Raw genomic sequence first — 11,749 nt, 5'->3', positions numbered from 1 at the left:
ATACCAAAACACCTTATTTTTTCTTTTTATTTAATGGCCTTCAATAATCTCTGCAACTGCTGTATATAACCGAAATTCAAATAACATTTTTCTAAAAAGTAATACTCCAAAATCCAAATATTAAGTAATTTTAAAAATCTAATCTGAACTGCTTTCCCCTGCGGCTGTAATAAAGGCTAAATAATCTTGAGACATCAAAAATACAGGTTTTATAACTTTTTCAGTGAACCATCAGAGAGCAAATTTATGATCAATGGGCAAATAACACCTGTCTATGACATCGTAAGCCTACAGAGTTTTACAAGAACCCTAAAGAGTCAATGGAGCCGAAGAGCGAAAGGGTCTATTTGTAACGGTATGACTTGTCCCTTCTTAACAAACGTATTAGCTTGTTTTACACCAATAGTCAGGGCCAGTAAGATTATAGGTGTCTGTACTATTGAATAAGCAACACAGTGTAGGCTAGGAGGTATGATGGATCCAAAAAACTTTGACAAACCTTTTGTGTTAGCCTACACGCCCGTTGCAGTTAACCGGTTATTCTTCATGGGATAGCAATTCTGTTATTAATTATTTATATTATAAACCATATTATATCCCTCTAAACAGAGTTACCTAGCTATTTTTGGAGCAAGCAGTTAGGAGTACCTCCTAAATTTACCACTCGATATTTTTGTCCAGGCTAATTAATTCCAAATGACTTGCATTACCAACAGTGTTGCAGTTTGGGTAGGTAAGCCGACAGCTGATTGCCATTGAGAATATGGGAATGTTGCGGTGCTGACAGTATCAGAAAAAATATCGCATGCCAACATCAGAGATATAAGGCTGCAATATGTAATGTGTTTTCACCAGACTGACTTGCCACCGTCAGTTTTGGCTCCATTTGGATCTTACAAGCTAGAAAGTAATGTGGTTGTGCTGACAACTCCTTGATACTTTCAGTATTATACAAATTTCTATGCAGGTTGATTTCACTAAGGATAAAGCTATATACCATTGCGTCTCTTAGTTTGTGAACAGCACCGCTTTATTATTATAATTTTATGATTTTTATAATTTAAATATTTTGTTGAGAAAGCTATGCAATAAATTTAGCCTTAGTGGCAAAAAGCTGTCAACATCCAATCCAACGCCAAACTGCACAAATATAATAACCCTCTCTAAGATGCTCTGCGACAACCGTTTAGAATTATTTGCTGTTTCCAAACGAATAATGACTAAAAATTTTCTATCTTTCTGAAGAACATGAAAAAACACAGTGTTCACTTGAAGTTCCGATGAGATTTACCCTGTACTATATGTATACTAGTTAAAGCCACATTGTATGAGACGTGATATTTTTTCAGATTTCGCCAGGAAATGTGTGGCAGATAAGCTAAGTGGAGGATCAAGGATACCAACAGAAAACCTGTGATGCCGACAGTAAGCGCTTAGATAATCCTATTTTTTTTAACTCAAGAACATAGATTTATTATCTTTAGGCCTACATTGATATTTTTATGTAACTGAAACGACTTGAGCTTCTAACTGTGGTTTGGGAAGACATAGCTTTATTTTAGCTTTATATTAGGATTTGACTTTGAGGCTTATCAATCGTTATTGTAATATCATAGTACTCAATGACGCTCACGATTCAATGAGAGTTGCATGAAAACTCTGAGCTATCTTTACTCACATCAAATATATATTTTTAAATTAAAAAAAAACATTTCCACAGCAGTCAATGTTCTTCAATCCAATCATGAGCATGGGTCATTATTGTTGGTAATTCTTACATTTACTTTGCTAGTGATAAATGCAATAAATGGCATACCGGTATGAATTTTCATGACATATTTTAAAATTAAAAATAACAATATCTTTGGTTAGGCAGACCACTCCCATTGCAATATCCTAGTTGTGATTAAAAACTTTAAAAAAAACTTAATTTTTATTAGATATTCTTGTATCTTACCCCTTTTTACAAGGGTAGATAATATTGAACCTCCAATTCTGTGCAAGGAGGCCGCATTTTCGTTGCCCGTAAATATATCAATTGACGCCAGTTATGGAAATTTTGTTCATGATATGACAGGTCACCGCTTGGATTCCCAACCCCGTGTGTTCGGATCAGCATGGTAATCATAACAAGGAAATAGAGATATACCAGAAGTTATCTTGGCATGTCGGTAGCGGTAGCAGGGCAGTATTTATAATATAATATCTACATCTACTCTGCACTTTGAATTAACCCACTTTATAGAATGTATCCGGCAGTTTGATGGTTAATAAGACTTGTGTGGTGAAAGTGTAGCATAGGCTAAATAAGTCAATTAAATCAACATATTATTTGTATTTTCAGACAGTAGACGCGTTCTCGGTTGTGTCAAGTTGATGTCAGAAATAGACTACAAGAAGAACTCCTCATACGCCAAAAAAATTTCACTCTCAGGTGAGCACAACTATAAAACTTAGTTCTGTAGATGGCAAACCTTTGGAGCAAGCCATCCTTTTTGCAGAATACGTAGGTCCACTAATGATCGCCACTAATCGAGAGATAATTGCACTTTCACATTAGTTCTACTAGTAGATAGGCTCAAAAATCTTAGGACATCTTAATGCAGAGCAGTATGCCTGTTGTTCACATTGTTTCAAAAGAATTGAAGCGGGTTTACGATGCTTCAAAGAAAAAAAGATACATGGGCTGGTGAAGTCACAATGGTCCTGGTCTGCACTGCACTGCCGACTTGTCGATTATCACAATTGCATATTTTCCGAGCCATTGTCGATAAAATGAAAAATGAGATTTTAATTGTGAAATTAAGTTAAAATGAACGATCCACACTAGCTAAATTAGTAGCAATAGCGAGAGAGGACAATTCCACCAATTATCAATAGCTGCACTCTATGTTAGTGGTGTGAAATTTCCAACTCTAAAATGCTATAACACTTATTACCAGCTGGTTTACTGTTTTGCGGTCTATTGAAAACTATGAGTATGTAATTTTCTTGCAATTCACATTATTGAATAGAAGAAGATAATTTTTTGCGAGAAAGTTGAAGTTAGGGTAAAATGCACTATTCTCTGCGAAGTGGGAATAGTTTGGGTATACGCAGGGTGTTAATGGTAATAATAATATACTAACAGATGGTGATGGGCAAGCTAAGCTGCTTGGGAGTTGGCCAACTTTGTTTGCAGTGGCCAATGATATTAAACATGCTGTCGCTAAACTAGTATCAAAAGCGAGAGAGGACAATTCCGCCAAAGCAGGAGAACAATATTTTTGTTCAATTATCAATAGTTGCATACTATATTTAGGTTGCAGAAAATTTGCGGCTCTAAAATAATAATAGCAGTGACAATTTATAATTACCAACTGTTTAACGTAGCAGACATAAAACACTTGTGAGGGGCGTGTGAGTCGGGGCATTTATTTATAGTAGTTCGCTCACAGCTCACATCTTTGAATTAAATAAAAGTTTTTCAAGAATGGTGGAGCTATGGTGAAAATACCAAATTGATTTTCATAGTGAAGAAGTATACACAGGGTAATGGTAGTAATACTAGTAGGTGGTGATAACAGAGCTCACCTGCCAAAGGGTTAACAACTCCCGATGGAGGAAGTTAAACTCGAAAGGCGAGAGGGGGCAACTCCCCCAAAACATTACATGATCGGTTTTATTATTCAACCAATCGGTTCGCTTTATGAGTTAGGGAAATGAAAAACTTTGTCGCCTTAAAAAACTAATAATAGTTGGAGGAATTACTAACCCGTTTTATTAACTTCCAATTCAATTGGAATATTCCAATTATGTCTACCGCTCTCCACATCCCTATCAACCGTATCACTTTTCTGTAGAAATTGTCAAGTCTTATTTTGTAAAGTTGAATATACCTTGGTTTTTTTTTTGGGAAATAGTTAATTTTCTTTTGCGGAAAAAATTTCAAGGGTTTGGTTTGTCGCAAACGGAATCACATATGCAGAGTTCACCTCAAATATTGGTGTTGTTTTCCATGTCTCAAACTACTCCATGTTGGATGTAATTCAGCTGGAAATGTTGCCTGCCCTTGACCATCTCGCAAAATGACCAACTCTTAAAGCCATTGAGATTATACACACGAGATATAATCACTTACTATAATAACACAGACCTGTAGATCAGAGGATGGCCATATTAAAAGTTTAACCACTTGGTGTCTGCTTGTCAAGGTCTTCCTTTGACATGTTGAAAACCGGTAATTATGAAAACAAAGTTTGGTAATCCTTTAGATGTAGACCTATGCTCATCAGATATTACCAGCAAACAGCAATTGAAAAAAGGTAGGATTCCGCAATAGAATTGTCCCCACTCGAAATGGTCACGTGACCATTTCAAATTGGGACAACTCCAATTCAGATAAAGTGATTAGGGCCTGAGCTAGTGCAGACCTAATGAATTGATCGCATTGTAAATTAAGATGAGCTATTACATTGACAGGTCAGAATTTGAACATCTGGTAATCTGTTGAGGTTTAGTGTAAATAATACATTCAGCTCATAGGCTTTCAAAACAAACGACGCTGACTACCTTGATACTTAAACTAGTCAATGCATTAATATTCTCAACTATACACGCCTATTGAGTTCAAGTACAAAATCACACAACCATTGCATAAATGTGGAAATTTAATGCGCTGACTGTTTACTGTATCTTATTTATTTGTCAACTATTAAGCATGTAGTGAGTTTTTTTTGTAAACAATTCAACCAGTGCATAAATTTTTGCTAATAATGCAATGGCTGTGTTGCAAGTTTAATGCAGCTGACGCATTACTGTTCAAAATTTTAATCGCTTATCAAGTTTTTATTTAGTTAACACAAGCAGTGCATAAATGCCTGAAGCCTACACCCTCACCGCATAAAAATTATAAACAGTTAATGCATAATTATCAATGCTCTCTATGCACTCATTGTGTTTATCTTAATTTAATTCACTCGGCGCTGTTAAGCGGATCACAAACGCATCATACGCATTAGCTTTATATACAAAGTGCAATGTTTAAGCATTAAGCGCATTGTAATATACTGATAGGTAATGGCAAAATACACACTGAATGCGATTTCATTGCATTGCCTGAGAATTTAATTCAATATTTAGTTCATCACAGTGCGTTTTAAAGAAGGGGATATTTTAACAAAGTGCATTGTTTTTCGGACTGCAGAAAAATATTCATCCAATGCCTAATATTATGCATTATTCAAGCAGTCACTGCACTGAATCACTCACTTTTCACACGCACTAAGTCTGACAGTTTTTACAGTGTAAACTGACAAAAGATGCCAATCGTTATGAAAAATTCAGTTCTAATCATTTTAGAATAGTTAACTATTAGCATGAAGAATGTAAAATCTTATGAGGCAATCTGCGGTAAAAACAAAGTAAATAGAGTATTAATTACAGACAAGAGTGTAAGCTGGTCAAAATGTGTTGCTAGTCTTTGGAATAGCTCAGGGCTTCCAGGTTAGAGTGCTAAGAGATGCTCGCTGTTATTTTCAGAGAGGCAAGAATCAATCATGAGGTCGAAAGGAGGGTGTTTGTTGCGGCAAAAAAACCTGATTCAAGACTTTTCTATGTAATGACTCATAATCTAGCAGCAAGTCTTTTCTATGCTGCTGCCGAGTGAAGGTGTTAAACTTTTTTTAGAATGACCTTCTAATATTATATTGTTTTTATATATTTAAAATATGTTTGTTTTGTATTAAGTTTTGAGCTTTTTTGTTTCATTCAAAACAAATAGTGTGATATTGCCTTCACTAATCATAAGAGGCTCAGCAATTTAATGAATAGGGAAGCTAGGAGTTAGTTGCTATGATATGATAAGTTTCTACTAAGTCATGAGTTAGAGGTCACTCTGTGATTCACCATGATTCTTTTTAAAGAGTTGCACACAATAATTCCATACAATACCCAAAAGGGTTATGTATAGAGAATTTAAAAGCATCTTCAGTAAATTGGCTAATTGTTACTTTTTTTCAATGAACTGTTTAAATTTACCAAAGGCTAGACCAACATCACAACAAGTGTCCATAAGTTTTCATAAAACTTGCCAGCATTCCTGTTAGCTAATATTTTAGTAAGGGAGCAGCCATTGTTCCGTAGTTAGGGTGCCGGCCTATGATCAGAAGGTCAGTGGTTCGAGTCACACAAGGACCATTGTTGATGCTATTAAAAGCATCTAACCACAATTGCTCTTGTGCCGAGCCTGGCCAGGTTGTCAGCAATTCAACTGGCTCCCATCTGCGCTCCAGTGTAGATAATGAGGGTGGTCCTGCAGGACTACATCTAAAACCTGTCAATGGGTGGAGGAGCTCTCCCTGAGCTTCCGATAAACTATGTTTCTAGAACCATAGAGTTATTCATACGGCAAGCAGTAGTTTTGAATATACTTTATTTAAAAAAAATTAAAGCGATTCCATTGGAGAATATTGAAAAAGTGGTTTTTGTTTATATAATTTCAAAAATAATATGACATGAAAGTATTCATATGTTTTTTTTTCCGCTTTGACTAGATGCCAATAGCTAAACTGGGAACCATAGAGTTATTCACACAGCAGACAGTTGTTTTGAATAAACCTAATTCTAAAAAATTAGTACATCTATTGCAGAATATTAAGCAAAGGTGTTTTTGTTTACAAAATTTTAGAATATAATATATAATGTATCTTTAAGTTTTTATTTTTTGTAACTCTGCTATTACAGGGACGAAAAGAAGTATGATATTTTCCTTATATAAGAAGGTTATTGTAGCCAGTGCTGCCTTCCTGTTTGTGGGTGCCACTGTACTTTTATCAACACGACCTGAAGCAAAAATGTTGTAAGTATAACATTTGATTTTAGGGTAGAGATTTGAAAGTACGAAAAATTAAAACCAAAGCAGCCTTAGATCCACAACCTAATTACTGCAGTGAGTTGCGGTGGCAAGCAGGCTTACCCAACGACTGTTATGTCAATGCTGGTCTGAATTTTCAAGTTTAGTGAGATGAGTTGTAGAATCATTTTAAATTCTCTAAGCTATGCCTTGAAGGTTTAACATAACAACCCGTCTCGAAAATATCTATTGTGGAAGGGGGCCAGTAAACATTATTTTAATTCTACTCATATCCGTAAACTTGAAGTTATCTTCCATATATCACTTTTGTCAATATGCAAATGAAATAGTAAACATTCTAGTCATGACCAACAAATGAATCCAATAAAATAATTTTTAACAAAGACCAAATATATTTGTTATAAAGCAAGTGTTCAGTGGTCACAAGTTTGGAGTTATATTTTAAGCCCAGTTACTATGATGACCCACAGAGGAATCCAATAGTCTTATTAAAAATTAATTATATTGACAACACAATACACTCTTATGTTGACAACCACGTGATGTGTTTATAACTTCAATTTTTTGTTCTATTTTCCTATTGATGTAATAAACAAATAAACAAACAACAAAACCATTTTTAGCACCCACCAAATATATTTGCTAAAAAGCGAGTGGTCAGTTATTGTAGTCTAAACCATGTAACACTTTGACACCTAGTCTTGCATGTGCAATCAGGTTCCCCGGATCTATCGAGCTAATTATAGAATGATCATCATTGCAGTAACTCGAGTCTGTAAGAGTGCGTTTGTTTTTATGACTAGAAAAACAACAAATTTCAATATAAAGCTCTTCTTGTTGACGATAAAATTTTTTTTAGCTCTGTCGTTTTTGATCCTTCATTACTTTGAATTTTAATCAGTCTGTCATTAGAAGCTAATGTCCTGTCAGCAACCATTTTTTTTACTGGTCAGTTTGAAGTGCCCTCAGCATTTTAGCAATATCTCAAAAATTATCACACCAATTGTTTTGAAACTTTGGAATTATTCTGCAAACGTACCACTTGCAAAGTGACCAATATTTAGTAATTTAACCTAAATCAGATGTAAAAGAAACTGCTCATCCAAATTTTCGAAGTTTTAGGATCTGAAGAGAAAACGACTCTATATTATCTTGGGCTTAAGCTTCAATCTTAATCATTTAAACATACCCTGATCATATATTATGTTGATGCATTGCTGTGGATGCGCTTATTGGCTGTCAATGAGCCCGATCTGTACCTTAATGAGAGCAAACAGTACTGCATGTCTCTTAAAAATATGAGGGATGTGAGATTAGACACCAATTGCCTCATGTAGGGGAGAAGTGGGTAATGTAGACAGCTTGGTAATGTGGACAGGTAAATTATTAGCTAAAGTTTATAACCAATTCTACTTGTTTCATAATATAAAACATTTTCTTTTCATGTTAGAAAAAGTCACATGCTCATTTGTAAGTCTCTATCCATCATACACATCAATCCGTAAGCATTTTAATATTAATCATACGAATTGTAATTTTTAATTGAATTTTACTACTTGGGTTACGTAGTGTAAATATTGTTGGAACTTTTGGGGCAATATGTACACAAACAAAGCATATTGTGCTGGTTATCTCTATTGATTGTCAGAAGGCAACTCCGGACTTTGACTGAGGTTTATCAAAATTTGTAATAATATATAAGATGGGGTAATGTGGACATGTCCACATTACCCCATCTTATATATTATTACCATAAGGGTAATGTAGACATGCTCACATTAACTTTATGTCACGTCCAAATTACCCTGTGCTGCAAGGCATATGATATAAACTGCTTAATTTGCTGGTTTCAATGTCAAGTCTAAATTGTTACTACTGCTACTAGGCTTACTAGTAAATTTACTAATATACCTACATGTAAATTTCTCAATCCAACAATTATTTACCAATAATTACGAATGCAAAAGTGAATGTTGTTTTGCATCATCTATTGATTCTGATTAGTAGACATGAGTTTTTTTAAATGTTGTATTTACAAAATAAATGGTAAATTACCTGCCCTAAAATTTAAATAAAACTATTGCCTCTGAAGAGTTGGAAATAGGCTTTTACCGGCACAGGAGTGGAAAGTTTTTCAAGCCAGACCTACCAGGTTGTAAATGTGCGAGCCGCAGCGAACTCGAATTAGCCTTACCTAAACTGCTGTCACAGGGAAATACAGAAAGAACCAGAAGTGGACTCATATCTGGTTTTAAACCATCAGCATTCAATTTAGGATAGACATAATTTGTTATACCAACAACACTAAAAGACAATCCGAGTTATTACCATGACTTAGTAGAATTATTATTTTCTATTGTCAGATTTGAATTATTCCTGTACAGTTTACGTTAAACTAAATATAACCAAATGCATATACATATATTACTTGTAGTTATTTAATATCTGAGAAACCTTTACTTTTAAGGACAAAAAATGACATGTTCACATTACCCAGTGCACCTGTCCACATTACCCACCGATGGTGGGTAATGTGGACAATTTGAGCCAACAAACTCTACAAGCTAAATATATAATTTAGAGTATTCTAGAGTGAATAGAATAGTGGTAACTGCAATGAAAAGAAAAACTGTCCACATTACCCACTTCTCCCCTATGCCACATTCACACCCATTCAAAACGTTCTATACCTTTTCGGTTATTCACAACATAAGTGAAATAAAACGAAAGGACCAATGAAAAACCTGTAAAAATCTGAAACAGACATGAAAGTGTAGAACACATAAATTAGGTCATTTTAAACACAACTTTTTTAGGAAAGATGTAAAGAAAAAGAATCGATAGCTAAAAAAATGTAAAAAAAATTGAAAAACAGTGCCGAAGCATCACAAATAAACTTGGTTTAAACGATCTGTGTAATCGAAAGTTGTTCTCATGTACACACAGAAAGTTTTTGTTTAACTGTGTTCTCTTAGCGTCAGTCCAAAATTCTTCACAAAGCAGGTTTTCAAAACATTTTTAAGACATTTTCTTTGACACAGGTTCGAATCTTATGTGCTGCAATATTTTGTCGGACTTTCAACCAAGACTTCTGAGGAGGAGACATGGCTTTTATTATAGGAATGACTCAAAAAATAAACTTGTCAGATGCACTTAAAAGATTTATAGCCTGTTGAATGTAGGTAAAATTGAAAACAAGCAAATTATGTATTTAAAATATTAGGTACTGTTTACAAGTATGTTTTAAAGAATTACGATAGTTAAAAGTTGGGTTTAATTTAGCAAAGAAAAAATAAATTTTTTCACAGCAACGTTGTCTGACGAAAAATATTGAAGACTGGTCCAACAAAAAAGTTTTATCAAACTAGATAATCTCATTTGCAGCTACCAAGGGTTTGATTGTGTTGTATAAATCGATGTACTTACATGTACTGATGTGAAGATCAAGAAGAGCCTCGGTCTTTCGTTACACTTCCTTATATCCTCCCCTATACTGCCTTACACTAGCTTATCAACTAGCTTTACCCACTAGCTTTATCCAGCTTTATAAACTCACCGTAATTACCAAGACCACCTGTACCGCCTTGAGCTCAGACACCAATATAGCCTGAGCCTAACAAATCCCATAATACAACAGATTGTTAACTGGAGCCATGTCTGTAGAGTGCTGGTTTGTAAATTTTGTAGTTCATAATAAAAGGTTTTATTATTTTATAGTAAAAAACAGCTACCGGTATTAAAAGCAACTGATAAAATCTCAAATATCTTTTGCAAAACTTGACTGATTTTATTAGGATTAAGCAGCGTTAATCACTTTTGATATTTTTTGATATTTATTTTCTGTACTTTATCATCACAGCTGATGGTCTCTCACAGCGAACTAGACTGCCAGGATAATAGTTTATATAAATTTCCAAAGTTAATATAGGTAGAGTTGTCATGACATAATAAAAACCAAAACAAGAAAATTGAAAAAAAAACTGAAAAATGAGAAGCTGGGAAAGACAGAGTTGAAAAATTTAAAAAGAAAAACCAACAGAGAAAAAAACAGAAATGATAGTTAATAAACAATTCAATTTATTTCTGCTGTAATTTAGAAATAATTATTTAATATTTTAACAAATTGTAGAGTAATTCCTGTGGTACAGAATGCGCTAAGCAAGGACCTGGAAGTTAGTAATGATATCAACTGCAGTCTTATATTGGATGCAAATAAGACGAGTGCTGAACCCTCGGAGGTTGAAATACATCTGGTGGCAGCTGTTCCAGGCTCAGGAAGTTCTTGGAGTATAAGCTCTATTCAAGCAATAACCGGTACAGCTTGATGTATTTAAAAAGAAAAATATGTGTGATCTTCCAAAAAATAATGATGTGTTCAGGTTAATGAAGTTAAAAGCTGTACAATCTATACTATAATTTGAGTGATCTCTGTTTGTCTGCCTATTGAAAGCTATAGTTAAAGGTTAGATTAGAGCATCACCTTCAACAGCACCCTAACTCATGATATTCAGTTTGATAGGCCGACACTCTAACACCTTCACTAATCTACAGACTGATCAGTCCACGAGAGTGCCAGCCTACTGCTATTAATAACAATCTAATAACAATATTGAAAATAGTAAAGATGTTAGAGAAAAAAAGAAGTATAGTTTTTAATATTTTTGTTCATTTGAAATACATTTATGACATATTAGCTAAGTGGCCTGAAAAAGGTTGATAATATATTCTATATATAATCAATATACAATGTTTCTATATCTACAGCTACCCCACGGGCCACTTAAATCAACTGGCAAACCAGTTTATTTCAACTTTTTTTAAATCAAAAGTTTTTTAAAAGTTTTCTTACGGCAACATTGTCACCAAAAGCTTTTACGCATGAGCAAAAACTAATTC

At 34.3% G+C, this 11,749-nt stretch overlaps 1 long non-coding RNA gene across 1 annotated transcript; it reads left to right on the top strand.

Annotated features, from left to right (window-relative positions):
• Positions 1 to 221: 221 nt before the first annotated feature.
• LOC137408371 (uncharacterized) lies at positions 222 to 2,542 on the top strand. Its single transcript, XR_010980080.1, has 3 exons — positions 222 to 355; positions 1,350 to 1,425; positions 2,078 to 2,542. It is a non-coding gene; the product is annotated as an uncharacterized lncRNA (long non-coding RNA).
• Positions 2,543 to 11,749: the final 9,207 nt, after the last annotated feature.

The sequence above is a fragment of the Watersipora subatra genome, chromosome 11, assembly GCF_963576615.1.
Source record: "Watersipora subatra chromosome 11, tzWatSuba1.1, whole genome shotgun sequence".
NCBI lineage: Eukaryota > Metazoa > Bryozoa > Gymnolaemata > Cheilostomatida > Watersiporidae > Watersipora > Watersipora subatra.
This window is presented reverse-complemented; position numbering and strand designations above follow the sequence as displayed.